General features: G+C 47.6%; 1 non-coding gene across 1 annotated transcript; it reads left to right on the top strand.

Annotated features, from left to right (window-relative positions):
• The first annotated feature begins 1,293 nt into the window (after window positions 1–1,293).
• Window positions 1,294–1,365, top strand: Trnaa-ugc (transfer RNA alanine (anticodon UGC)). The gene has a single exon. It is a non-coding gene; the product is annotated as a tRNA-Ala (tRNA).
• Window positions 1,366–15,033: the final 13,668 nt, after the last annotated feature.

Below are 15,033 nucleotides of genomic sequence, written 5' to 3'. Positions count from 1 at the left end.
CTTCATATTTGCCACATACAAAAGGGCACCCAGGTACCAGTCCTGGGTCATCGGAGGACTGCCATCGAAGTGGAGGTACCACAAAAAATGAATGAATGAATACACGCTTATTGGAAAAACTTACCATCCTTTTCTAACGAAAGTTAAGAGAAGTGCAAAATCTAGAAGTGCATCCAATCAACCGTCAAACCGTCAAGTAGAATAGAATAGAATAGAATGCATTATGAATGATCTGAATGTATACCATGTATACTGACACATGGTTTATGAGATAAAGGTTTACAGTGGACCAGTAGTATTAACTCTATGCAGTGGACCTTTTTGCAGTAGCATAGCCCTCGTGCGGCGGCCGCCGGAACCAAACTTGGAAGATTACAAAGAACAAATATGGTGGGAAAGAAGGGCAACAAAAAGCAAGTTAAATAGCTGCTTCTCTGGAGATCAGCAGTGTCAAGCAGGTACTTTGTGTGACGTGCAGCTCCAAGTGCATGAACCCAAAGTACTCCAACCAAAGTTTAGTCTGCCGGTCGTAGCGGGCCAAGTGCCTCAGGCAGCGTTCTGAGCGCTGAACATTCCCACGGGAGATGCCGAGTACTGCATGGGGCCCCGGTATCACATTTCTTGTAGTTGAGAGTGCTGTACGGGTTGCCCCACCCAAAAAAATAGGGTCATCCGACACTTCGTGTTCAAGAACGGCCTTCCGCTCGGACTTCGCCAAAGCGGCACCGTCCTCAGCGTCGATATCGGCATGCGCCGCTGAATCAGCGGATTCTACGAAGTTACTCCTGGGCGATTCAGTGGGCCTCCTCGTTGCCTTGAATCCCTTCCTTCACAGCTGTCCGGTAGTCCGCGGACCGTTCCGGGATTGACGTATGACCGGTATGACTAGTGATATGAGGTCGTACAGTAGGCGGTACGAACTTCTGCTGCCTCCGCGCTAGACCGCGTGTTCGCCCTCATGCTCAGGGGCTGACAAAACAGGCAACCTCATAACGACGCCGCATGATTAGTTGCGAACGGTAGAAATTGATCCGCTGCCTCCGCATCTCCGCACGACTACGCGTGTTTGATTTCACATGGTGGGCAAAAAGTAGACAGATGCGTACTTTCAGTACAAGAACAAACGTTCCTACGCAAAGTAATGCATGTGTATTTAAGGTAGTTTAACGTTCTCCCAAAATTTTAATGTGCACATGAGCAAGGAAAATTTCTTTTTCCTTCCAACAAGCAACAATTCTTTTTTCAAAAACGGCTGAAAATAGACATCGCTATTATACACGCAGGGTTTTCGTTGGGGGTGTAGCTCAGTGGTAGAGCGTTCGCTTTGCATGTGAAAGGCCCCGGGTTCGATCCCCGGCACCTCCACACGTATTTTTTTTTTACTTGTTTCAATGATTTCAGGATTTGTGCATTCTATTCTCGCAAGGCATTCCAGTGTCCGCTGCGAGGTGCGACAAATTACTTCTGCTAGTGGCCTCTCCTTTTTCACATTTTATCCATAAATAACCTTTTCAGCATGTTCGAAAGGCTTTTCTCGGTAATTCCGAGGCGGCATATAAATGGGCATCTTTGAGGGAGGACAGCAGTTAATCGGTTTTTGAAAAACACTACAGTAAATTCCCAGTTGGGCTCAGATTAACCATAAACCAGGTGTTCTCAGATAGCATTTTCTCGGGTTAGGCCCCATCAGTCATGACAACGTCACTACAGGCTCGAGTTCCCACTTGCGGCGAAAGCCAGCCATAGCGACGGGATTTCTGTCGCTTTGTCGCCCAGCGATCGTATTTGTCGTTTGGTCTGGACCAGTCTTTGTCGCCGCGGCAGAAATCGCGTCGATAAACAAGTAACACTGTTGCAGTTCCAGAGTTTCAAAAAGTAATTACTTTGCAGAAAGTAATTAATATTTCTGCAAATTACAAGTTAACTTGTCACGTCGTTACTTTAATTTCCGTTACTGTGAAACTAAATGTTATATCGCAATTAACGAAAAAGAAACGTACGTTGAGCGTGGTACAACCCTAGACGAAGCGAACATAAAAGAGGGCACACATATATGCGGCACCCCGAACACATGCATCGTTGTGCTTTTTTGTGTGTGTTTCATCAACTTTTTTGTTGATGCGCCCTTGGTGTCGGGAAATTTATTTGCGAAACTCAACGTAATCTTATAGGATGAGCTATTTCTCAAAGCTGCTTGTTGTTTGAGGGGAAAAGAAGTGAATTGTGCGCTGGGGATATTTTTGAGCTCGGCAGGGAGCTCACCTGCATACAACCCAGTGCAGGGGACGGGAAGTAGAGGGGAGTGAAAGGATAGAGGATATAGTGCAAACAGATTGAGAAAGCGAGAAGAAAGAATAAATGATAAGGCCAAGTCAGTCAGGGCACGTCAGTGAGAGCTTCCCTCTTTTCGCGGGTCTAATTGCCGCTCTACTCAAGCCGAAGAAAAAGTTTTTAAAAAATACCTCGATGACCCACCTCCGACCTCGGTCTCCTGCAGGTAAGATAATCCTCTTAGCGACCTTAGCGTTACCACAACACGTACGGCTCTGCGAGGAGAGCCATACGTGTTGTGGCAACGCCACCCAGAGAAGCTTCCTGGTTGTGGAAAGGTGAAAGATGGAAATGATAAGGGAAAGGAGGAAGTCCAAAAAAGTGGAAAGCGTGAATTGTACGTCGGCCTTTAACGAGTGTTGCTGTCAGATATTTTTACAAAAAAAGAAAGCAAAGGTATTTTGTGTTACGGTTACTGTGTAAAAAAGTAACATTGTTAAGTTACAAGTTCCTCTAGTTGAAACATAACTAGTTACGGTTACAAGTTACTGAAAAAGTAACTATAGTTACTGGTAACGCGTTACTAGTTACTTGCCACTTCCCAGTGCGCCTCCTACGTCCCTGTCAGTGACGGTAGTGTTTCTGTGCAGCCCCTCACTCTAGCAGACTTTACTGAAATACCTGAAACTCTACTGTAATATCGGCATGCAAAAAAAAAAAAAACACACACACACACACAAGGAGGCTACACATTTACGTGAGGTGCGCTGATCATGGATTTCAGTACAGTGATGACGTCCCATGTTTATCCTTTTAGCCGGGTAGCAAGGCCACTGCCTATAATTGCCTGCATAGTCATCAAAAATATTTCTCAGTAGCCGTTATTTAAGGGTTACGACTACCTCAAATAACGACTACTGACAATTATTTTTTCGGTTGTGAGCGATATGCACCAAGCTTTTTCAACTTCTGCTCTCACCACTTTGCTGCTCGGATGGAGCAAAAATGAAGAAAAACAACAACGCCCGATTGTGTAGGGAAGTTCAGAACTACTATTTCTAAAACTGCTGCCGTAACTAATAAATATGTCCTCATTAATCAGCGCAAAGTATACGAACCGAGAGTACTATGTTGAATTGGTTTTTACGATAGTATTTAAAGGATAAAGAATACAATTACGCGTTGCAAACAGTGTCGATGGGAGGCTAGATAAAAGCAAGCTCTAAATCAAAAGGTGTCCCCAGGAGCTCCAAGCACAACACAGAAAAAAGGTATCAACAGATCGCCAGGTAATGCAGAGAACGCGGGAAAATTTAATTGGTTTTAGCAAACCTCTATTGCAGTACGTATCACGGGAGGGTCGAGAGTGGAGGGGAAAGCGTGAGGGGTTGGAGGAGAGGGTGTTACAAGGGGCGGCGGGAAACTATCGTCTTCGTCGTTTGCTGCGAAATAAGCCAATGTGCGGCCGATTTCTTCGACTCTTTTTTAGCACGAAAGTGTTTTATTCCCGGGTACACCAAGATTTCACTGACGTCATATTCGTCACGGAAATGACGCCAGTACAACGGAGAAAGCGGCCTGTAAAGGGTGCACCCCTGCACATAGGGTCTTCTTGCGGTGAAGCAACCTTTAGTACTAAAGAGTACGTTTTTCTTAGGGTTGTTCGTTTTCAGGTTTTATATTTTAACACGAAAGTGCTTTATGCCGGTATACAACAAGATTTCGCTGACGTCATATCGGTCACGGAAATGATGGCAGTGCACCTTTGCCGAAGCGACCCACCAGCAGGACGTCGCTCGCCAAGCACACCCACAAGACAGCCGCCGACCCGCAAATCATGCTCAGCTTCAGATTTCGCTGCATATTTCACTTCCGTGTTTTACCGATTCCTATGATAGAGGAATAAACCAAGGTTTTTTCTGGTTATTATGCCCATCGATGCACGGTTTTTTCGTTTGTACCCACCTGATATTAAATGTGTCTAGAAAAAACTAAATCGAAGTGACGGCTGCTTGTGTCACTTAAGTGATTCAAATAAGGAGGCATAGGGCGCTTCTCGCGGGAACATCACACGCACATGCCGTGAAAATTCACTGCACCCTGGACAGGGACTCGTTTCGCTCATTTTAGCCTAGAATATGAAATTGACTGGAATGAAAATTCCTCGCAATGAATATCACTGTTCCACTGGGCCTAGAATGTTGACCAGAGGGACGGCTCCTTGCTATCAATAAGGCTCGGTTAACTAAAGCAAGGTATACTCTCAACCATTACACGCGGCAGTCGTGTGTAAGCAATATTTGCTAGTGATAAAGGTATACGGGTGCCCCCCAAAAGGAAACGGAGCACGGCTTCGTGAAATTAGAATAATTTCTACTTTATGCGGCTGCCAGCATTTTGTTCTAGTTTGACTTTCTTGAAAAGTCCCTTAGAGGTTGCTGGCTAGGCACATGGCGGAAAAATCCCCTCAAAATCTCCAACCCATGTGCCGTTTACTTTTGGGAGCACCTTTAACATCTCTTCAGCAACGCCTTCTTAAAGGGTCGTTCCACTCATATAGCGGCAGCTCTGTCGGCTTAACTCAAGGTCCGCTAACCAGAGGAGTCCTTCTACCGCTGTCACGCTCTATGATGTCTGAGGCCGCAGGTCTGATGCAGTAACGATACGCTGTTTTAATGCGTACCATTTCTGCGTGAACTGGAACGGGGAAACCGGTGTGTCCGCCTGCAGCGCTTGAAGTGTCACATTGTCGCCGCATAAGAAAACGCTAATAACAAAAGGCTACAGAGCTTCGATATTTTCATGTAACCACGCTTAAGTTTCCTCTAAACACACGCCTCCCCAGTGCCTCCACCTAGTAATGAAGCCGAATTTAAAGGGGCTCAGGGAATAACGTGGATCATATGCATGTAATTATTAAAAGGCCTAGGACCTTCATATTTTCATATACCCGCCGCAATGGCCTAGTAGTCAAGGCGTTGTGCTGCTGAGCCCAAGGCCCGGGGTTCGATTCCCGGCTGCGGCGGCCGCTTTTCAGATACAGGTGAAAGCGAAGACGCCCGTGTGTTCGACATTTAGGCGCACGTTAGAGGACCCCAGGTGGTCGAAATTAACCCGGAGCCTCATCGCCTGTGTAGTTTCGTCGCGTTAAACCGTGCAATCAATCAATCAATCAATCAATCAATCAATCAATCAATCAATCAATCAATCAATCAATCAATCAATCAATCAATCAATCAATCAATCAATCAATCAATCAATCAATCAATATTTTATTTAAGGGTGCCCATTAAAGTATGCTCCGAGCAATGTGTTTGTGTGAAGTGGTAAAGCCGACTTTATTGGGGCGTGGTGTTATCACCATCATCATCAACACCCTACTCAGGTCCACTGCAGGACGAAGGCCTCCCCCATTGACCTCCAACCGCTCCTGTCCCGCGCTGCTCGAGTTCGCAGCTTACCTTTGAAGTTCCGTATTTCATACCTCCATCATGTTATTGGCCTTATTTCCCTTCTCTTCGTATCCACTCTGTTACCCCGTTGCATAGAGTTTCATACAATAATATTATTGTATGAAACTATATGCCCCGTTGGGCCGACCTGAGTTTGCTCACTAGTTTTTAGTAGGGCGTCAAGTTTCAGCTCCGTACGTCATTACCGGCAGTGTACACAGGTTGTAGATTTTTCTGTTGAGTGACAGAGGCAGCTTACTTTTCATTCTTTGGAAGTGCTTGCCGAGTGCTCCCCAACCCATACCTATTCTGCGCCGGATTCCTCTCGCGTGGTTGGGGTCAGCACTAACCATCTGTCTGTGGTAGTTATATTCTTTTCCTTCTTTTAGCGTTTCGTTTCCTAAGCTGGAGAGAACGTTTTTGGCATGCTTATTATTTATTCATATTTATTTCCAGACCCACAGCCATGCTTTCTAATTTTAGTTCCTCAAGCATTGTTTGCTGGTGTTCTGCAGTCTCACTCAGTAATACTGTGTCGTCCGCAAACCTCAAATGGCTCAAGTAATCTCCGTTTATCCTTAAGCCTATGTTTTCCCAGTCAAGCTTCCTAAATACCCCTCCAGACATGCTGTGAATTGTTTTGGAGAGGTGGTATCTCCCTGTCTTAATCCCTTTCTGATAGTAAATTTATCGCTTTGCTTGTGGAGAGTTATCCTGCCCGTGCATTCATTATACAGTGTGATCAAAATTAAGTCGACAGTTTTTTAAAAAAATTAGGCGCTTAGATTTACGTGAAGACCACCTCTACAGTGAGGTTATGCGCCCAGGGGGACACATAATAAGGTGGTAATGGTTGATGTTGGTGGCTTATATACTAAAATTGAATAATTACCTTTTTAGTGGCTGCAGTAAACAGGCATGTTGGTATTGAAAAGTTAGACGTAATCGTGTTTCTATGCAGTTTCATTGGCAGAATTCTTCGAGCGCATCTCTCCCCCGAGATATCGAATCGCGTAGTTTAATTGTGGTTTGCATGATTAGGCCTACCAGACAGCGAAGACCGGTGCAGAGCCCCTCCCTTTTATTCAGTGCTGCGATAGCGGTTCCGAGTACATCTGATTGCGATAACGCCATGGGCAACACTGAAAGGGTGCCAGTTATCCCTCTTGCCTATACCTTCATCCAGTTGTCAAACTAAAGACCGTACACAGCAGACGGCACAAAGGTGGGGGGGGGGGGGGGGGGCGCTTGGGCCGGTCTTCGCTGTCTAGTATGCGTAATCGTGCGAACGGCAATGAAACTTCGCAGTTCGATATCTGGGAGTACAGATGCGCTAGAAGAATTCTGCCAAATGAAACTACGTAGAAACACGATTGCGTCTAACTTCTCAATACCAACGTGCCTGCTTACTGCAGCCACTAAAAAGTTAATTATTCAATTTTAGCCAATTAAGCCACCGACATCAATCATTACCACCTAATTATGTGTCCCCCTGAGCGCACAACCTCACTGTAGAGGTGGTCCTCACGTAAATCTAAGCTTCTGTAGCTAATTTTTAAAAGACCTGTCGACTTAATTTTGAGCCCCCTGTATATGTCCTCTAGAAGTGTTACGAAGTTTTCCTTTGTTCCCTAGTCTTTTAGTGCTTCTAAAACGGCTATAATGTTACATTCGGGAAGGTGTTCCCGAACCGGGTTTCGTCGCCTCCGTCATGTGTGGTGGCGTGGTGGTCGAGCGGTCAGCAAAAGCTGCTGCCTTGGTGATGAGGACAAAAGGCCAAAGGCAAAAACTTAACTGGTTTGCTGCATGGCGAGAGATGAACAACGACGATACAGGAACAGCTCCTTCCTGGGCGAGCTTACAGCATGGCTCGAACAGAGCGACAGCGGGATCCGATGCTGTCAATCGAATGCGTTCTGCGCTCGGAGGAGGAGGTGTGAATCGAGTTTGCATCTCTTGGATTGTCTTGTGTACATCACCCCGATTGTGCGTGTGGAGAAGTTTTTCCATATTCGTGCACTGTTCGGATTTACTTTTTGCGGGATCGATAAGGTGACGAAGTATATTCCAAGCTTTAGCCGTGCCCATCCGGAGTTCCGTGCGCTCACATAGAGCATGCCAATTTTGCAGCATGAGCTTGTCTGCGTACTCTTGAATTTCGAGGTTGAGTCTCGCTATGCGGCGTTTGAGTGGCCTATTGCATTTATCCCTCTTGAAGCGTTTTTTAAGGCTCTCTTTGGCCTCCCACATGTGTAAAAGCCTGGAGTCCACCTGTTGGAATTCCGCTTCTTCGGGGATGGTTGGAGTAACCGCATATTTATCCCCCAAGCGCTAGCGGTCAAATAGCTTTCCTAGTGCTTTGCACGCGGCACAAATAGCTCGTGAGGGCTGGCAGTAGCGAGCCTGAGAGATGGGGAAGAGGAGATATTGGCGAGCGGCGTCCGCTGGCAGTTGCTTGTCTCTGCATGAACAGTTTGTTTTAAGTGCAATGCACTTCTTAAGCGACCCTGAACCTGCGTCCACCGGCGATGTCCGCGCACGTGGAGATGGGCGCGCGCAGCCTGGCCGCTGACATAGCACATACCCACGTGGGGGATTGGCCAGGAATCTCCTCGTCTTCCTTGGCAACGGGGGGAGATGGGCGCGCGCTGCCTGGCCGCTGACATGGCACATACCCACGTGGGGGATTGGCCAAGAATCGGGCGTGAGAAGGGCTAATGCACCCGCTTAACGGAGTACTGACACGAAATTTCAAAGCTGAGATCCGCTCTAGCAATCAAGTACAACGACAACACAAATAGGTGTCTGTGAATAAATGCATCTTTCTTTCTTTGTAGTTGTGTGTGTGTGTGTGTGTGATCTCTTTTTCGCGAACATTACCGAACCGCGCAAATTCAACTCGTGCATTCGCACTTTCACATTCTTCCCCTCGGGGAAATGCTGGGAATTTTGTTTGCATTTTGTAACTGCAACGGCTTGAGTCACCGCCAGCAAGGTTTCGGTTTGGCGGACGTTCTCCGGCATGTCGTAGCCTGTTCGAGGAAGGCAGGCTTTCATGCACAGCACAGGAGAACTTTACCACACTACACCAACTTGCAGCACGCGCGTACGGGGCAGCGGCGTGCTGAATCGTAAACGATAGCGTGTCGATGGACACAGGGGTATGTCTCATTGAGGTATTTATTAAAAGTCCCAATGGCCTTACCACTTTGATATCAGGCTGCTTATATTGCCCATAACAATATATATATATATATATATATATATATATATATATATATATATATATATATATATATATATATATATATATATATATATATTAGTCTGTAGTGATAAAGCTTTATGGAAATATTTAATAAAAGTCCCTATGGCCTTCCTACTTTGGTATCAGGCTGCTTACATTGCTGCTATAAAAGAATCACCCAAGCAATGCATTGCGTACAGTATTGAAGTCGACTTTAAATGATTGGTGTATAGCAGAGTGTCTCATGCATGTATTCTAAAATCCCATTCGAGAGTTCTTGCAACTTATTTGTGAGCGTGTGGCGGTGCTGTTTCCCAGCTTGGTGAACTGTATGCGAAACGTGAGGGATATTTTATTGCGCTTCCTCTACTTCCGTAGCAAGCCTGAACCTTTTTTTACGAAACCCCGCACTTACACCTTATTATCAACAGATGATAGCAGGCGCGCATGTAGTTATGTTTACTGAAGCGGTAGTAGGGTGGTAAAGCCCAGGGTGTGTTGGGGGGGGGGGGTAATTTAGGTTTTTCGGTTTTTTAGTTTAATTTAGGTTTTCTAGTTAATTTAGGGGGGATAATTTAAGGGGGGATAATTAAGTTTTTTCGAATCTGAGCAGCCATCTCACTTTGGGCATCGCAATCGTGGAAAAAAGGAAGTACTTAGAATCGAATGGATACGGTATGTCCGGCGTATAATCTTTGCGTAGTAACAGTTGCTGTGGCGTCGGCTAGTGGTGGCTTTAGCTGCGGCGAGCGCCTGCCGCTTCGCTCGCCGTGCGGCATTTTTGCGTTCCCTTCGACTGAGGCGTACTTCTGTGGGCGACTACGTTTCAGAGCTGAGGTAGATGCCTCGGAGTCTATCGCAGTAGAGACGGCACCGACATGTAGACACGTTGCGACATTGCCATCGACATTCTTGTTTTGCGTGGTTTCCTTCTCAGCTGTGTTAGTGTGACTGAGAGGCTCGGACGATCGCCATTGTTCGCCCTGCATATTCGCTATTAGCGGAAATGCGCTTTGCTAGTTTTGCAATTAGCAATAGCATGGTCAAACTACTACTGAAGGCATCCAGTGGAGGGGTTGTCTTCTCGCTAGCATCTTCATAATCTTCTTTTCTCGCCGTAATTTTCTCCGTATTTCTTGTTATATCCTTCTTCGCCCTTTATTTGTTTCTTGTAGCCGTATACTTAACGCTGTTAGCGTGAATATGCTTTGCTAGTTCCGTCGTTGGCAAGCTCAAATTACTCAGCACATGCCTCTAACACACGTTTCTTATTCGAAGGCTGCAACACATTAACTGCATCCACTTCTAATTAGCTAAAGCCAAGGACCAACTTTGCCTGACTGGTTACCTCTTTTGAACGCTTGTGTGTCTTTGCCGAATTCTGATGTGTTTGTGTTCGCCCCAATTTTTAGGTGCTGTTTTGTCTGCTTGACTATGTAATGTCCCTCTGCTGGCGTTGTTTATATGTGTTCTCTCATGAAGTAAAGAAAAATTAAAGCCGTTCCACTCAATGCGAAAGCTGCCGGAAGTGAAGAGCAGTGATTCGCCATAATGGGCTGTGGCGCCGTCATCCGCTCACTGCTACCACCAATCACGTTCATCGCCGCCCTGTCTCCCTCCTCTCTTGATGAATTGAACGGAGGTTTGTCCAACGCATTTCAATTTCCCACATTCACTAAGGTCCCTAAAATTACTTCAGGGACCTTAACCTTCACACTGCTTGCGCGCCCCCTGCCTGAAACACGCGAGCAGGAGTTTTTAAAGACGATAGTCTTTCTTGGGCTACTTGAACACAGAAATTTTGGTCTGTCTGTTTGTCTGTCTGTATGTCTGTCCGTCTGTCTGTGACTCGATTCAGCCACCCGGCCAAAGTAACATTGATATTGCGCAATATTGCGCAACAGCCACATGTAAACGTGTGAGCCCGGTTTATAGGTTCATACTTGTCAACTTTGTTAAACAAGAACAAGACATTACGCAAATATAAGACAGGAAATTAGTACACAAGGGATATTTACAGTGTTCCTTTATTAAAAAATTCACGGATGCTTGGTTTTTCGACAGCAAATGGTATTCTACATCTACTGCAAAAAACCGCCGCCTCCTGGCGGCATATGAAAAATGACGCGGCAACAGCAACGAAAGGTTCCACTAGCTAGGTTCCACGTTCTGCTTGGAACGCACGTGGAGCACGGCCACGCGGCTCTATATATAGTGCGCCCACTGAGGGCGCCTAAAGACCCTCGATCGGCGTTTAAGGGCGCCTAATCCGCCGTGAAGTAGGGGGCGCGCATCGAGGCACCCTACCGTGAAGGGGGTCCTGAAAGGACACGCCCTTCTCCCCTCTCGGCAAGTGGCACAGCACGGCGCCGGCGCCTTTTGTCGCTTCCTTCGCGGTGAGTTAGGCGCCCTGAGGGGGACAACAATGTAGCCTCCGCAGTGCTGCAGCTAGCTTGTGATATGAACTATAGTCGGCCGCCTCCATTCACGCGCGTCTCCGCCGTACTGCAGCGCTGGCATCGAGGAACCCGGCCTGTAGCAGTGGAACGCGGTAAATTCAAATCGCCTTGCGCAAACCTTTAGTGTGTTTACCTTGGAATGAGCGCGACGGTACAGGAACAGCATGAGAGGTGAGCGGGAAAGCAAAGAGGAGCATTTCCTTGGCAACTGTCTACAAAGACTATCGTCTTTTGACGACATTTGCAACGAAAGGAGCAGATACGCGGCCAATTTTTTTTTTTTGTGCTTGGTTTTCATTCCGCACGGGCCGGCACCTATACTGCGCAGGTTAGAACGCGCCACATATTTCTTTCATGCCACTTCTTTCCGCCTACTACCGTAAAAACCAATTCAACGAGCGTTCCTAACTAAATGAACGCGGAGCCTGCGGGTTGATTACGTGTATTTTGCCTCAAATGTACCTGCGGTTTCGTTTGCGCTAAAGAATGGGGAGATGCATGACAAGCGCCAGCGGTTCACGAGTTTCGAGTGGTTATGACTATATAAATCGCTTGTTTTTCGAAGCTCGTGTGGGACGCCATGACGACAGAACGCCGTGGGGCGTGCTACGACGACAAGGCGAGCCCCTAAAGTGCTCTGCACTTACAGACAGACAGACAGACATACAGACAGACAGACAGACAGACTGAACTTTATTTGGCCACAGCTGGGGCGATTAGGCCGGCGACGTCTTCTCCGTCGTCCGTCGGGCAGCAGGGCCCCTTTTCGGCAGGGGTCCGGTGCCTTCGGCCAAGCGGGCCAGGTCTTCTTGAATTTGGGGGTTTGGGTCACGCAGGGTGGCCTCCCAGCGCGCCTCGCTGGTGATAGTAAGGAGAATGGGATGGGATCGGTGCCTAGATAGTGGGATGCTATCACAGGCCCATATGATATGGGATAACGATGCGTGATGGACCGAACAATATGGACATTCGTCTATGTAGGTGTCGGGAAAGATCGCTGACATGATGGCAGGGGTGGGGAAGGAGCGGGTCTGGAGCTGCGGATATATGACCGCCAAGGATCGGGATAGAGATGGGTGAGGAGGTGGAAAAATGGCACGCTCCAAGCGGTAATGGGCGAGGATGTCCCCGTATGTGTGCAGCCTGTCCCGTAGAGTGAATATCTCACTATCATTGGCGGCGCCATCGAGCCCTCGGTAGACCAAAGCTCGAGCAGCTTCGTGGGCCGCTGAGTTTCCAGGTAGCGCGGTATGGGCGGGAGCCCAGACGAGAGTGAAAGAACGCGATCGAATGTTCTGTGCCTTCAGCAGGACTGATAAAGTTGCTGGGGAAACTCTTGCGTAAAGGAAATTTAGGATGGCTGATTTAGAGTCACTGATTATAGTTGTTTGAAGGTGGGGACTGTGGGTCATAGCCAACGCGATGGCGATCTCTTCTCCCGCCGTGGGGGATGTCGTAGATAAGGAGGCGGAAGCGAGCTGGACTTGTTTCGAGTCAACCACTGTGGCTACAGCAGCCGCTCTGGTAGGATAGGTTGCTGCATCTGTGTATAGCGTGGGGGAGCCTGGAGGGTACGCTTTTTCAAGGGCTCTCGCGCGAGCCAGTCTGCGATCCTCATTGTGTACGGGATGCATATTTCGCGGAAGAGGTTTGATTCGGAGCCTTTGGCGGATGGAAGGGGGAATGTCTACCAATTGCTGATGGTTGGAGGTGGGTGGTGAAAGGCCTAAGGAAGCTAGCAAGTGCCGACCGGTGTGACTCTTAGTGAGTCTTTCTAATTGGGCGGTGCGTTGCGCCTCAACAATCTCGTCAAGGGAGTTGTGGACACCCAGTGCAAGGAGGCGGTCGTTGGAGGTTTTTGGAGGGAGTCCGAGGGCTACCCTAAAACATTTGCGTATCAAGCCGTCAATTTTTATTCGTTCACTTAGCTTCATGGTTAGGAAGGGGGTCGAGTACGCTATTCGGGACAGGACAAAGGCTTGTATGAGTCGAATGAGGTTGCCCTCCTTGACACCCTTGTGCTTTGAAGCTATTCGAGATATTAGTCTCGTAGTTTGGTATACCCCACGTTCAAGTTCTCGGATAGTGTCTAGGTTGTGTCCCTTGCTATGGAGGCGCAAACCAAGGACCCTGATGGCGTCGACAGTAGGTATGATGTTGCCAGATTGGGTGGTAATCGAGATGTTGGGGGGGTCATGTGAGTTGGGCCGAAAGAGGAAAAACTCGGACTTTTGTGGAGAACAGGAGAGCCCGCGGCTAGATGTGTATGTTTCGATCATTTGGGTAGCTGTTTGAAGGGTGTCCTGAATGTGTCCGTCCGAACCCTTGGAGATCCAAAGAGTGATGTCATCTGCATAAAGGGAATGGTGGAGGTCCGGTAGGGTCGACAGTAAAGGAGGAAGGTCTTTCATAGCGATATTGAAAAGAAAGGGTGACAGGACCGAGCCCTGGGGAGTGCCAGTGCTTCCCAAACTGATTGAGGACGTTTTAATGGGACCCAGGTGCAGAGTGAGCGTTCTGTCCGATAGAAAAGAACGAATATAGTTGTACGTCCGCTCTCCCAAATGTGAGTTCATTATACCCGCGAGAATCGCCGAATGGGAGATGGTGTCGAATGCTCGTGTGAGGTCCAAGCCGAGGATAGCCTTGGTTGTCCGCACAGGGGCAAAAGCCGGGTCAATAATATGGTGCTGGAGTTGGAGCATAACATCCTGGGTGGACAAGTTAGGGCGAAAGCCAAACATGGAGGGCGGAAAGAGATGTGTCCGTTCGGCAAAACTAGTTAATCTGGAAAGGATAACATGTTCGAAGAGTTTACCCAAACACGATGTCAATGATATGGGGCGAAGGTGATCTACGTGTGGTGGTTTGCCGGGTTTAGGAATTAGGATCGTTTTGGCAGTACGCCACCGTTCCGGGATAGAACCAGACTCCCAGCATTCGTTGAAGAGTCGTGTGACATCCTCCACTGATAAATCGTCTAGGTTACGCAACATTTTATTTGTTATCAGATCTGGTCCGGGGGCCGATCTGGAGTTCAGCCGCTGTATGGCCGCATTTACCTCGGCCTCAGTTATGGGGGCATCCAATTCGCCGTTCGAGTTGCCTCTGTATGAGGGGTGTTGAATGGGTGGACTCTGTTGGACATATTTCTTAGTGATGTAGTTCAGAAGGTCCTGCTCTGATCCTTCAAAATTGTGAATTAGGTATTGTATGGATTGGGATTGAGCTGTTTTAGTGGTACTGGGATCAATTAGATGACGGAGGATGTTCCAAGTTTTTTTCGAATTGAAATTGGCGTCAATAAACTCGCATGTGGCCTCCCAGTTTTGAGTCACAAGTTTAAAAGAGTAATTTTCTATTTCTTGATTGAGTCGAGCGATCCTTCTTCGGAGGTTCCGGTTGTGTTTCTGTTGGGAGAGGCGTTTTTGCATGCTAGTTTTAGCTTGCCACATATGAGCGAGGCGTGAATCTGGCTGGGGAAGGTCCGCATCGATTTCTAATTCACGTGTGGCCGATTTAACGCGATTGAGCAGACCGTCCTCCCACTCGGAAAGAGTGTCCTTAGTGAGACGAGGAGATTGTTCGGCATGTCTAAAGGCGT

Source organism: Haemaphysalis longicornis, unplaced genomic scaffold (genome assembly GCF_048455015.1).
Source record: "Haemaphysalis longicornis isolate Haplotype H1 unplaced genomic scaffold, Haemaphysalis longicornis Haplotype H1 scaffold_7, whole genome shotgun sequence".
NCBI classification, from domain to species: Eukaryota; Metazoa; Arthropoda; class Arachnida; order Ixodida; family Ixodidae; genus Haemaphysalis; species Haemaphysalis longicornis.
Note: the sequence above shows the minus strand (reverse complement) of the source record. Positions and strands in the feature narration are given on the sequence as shown.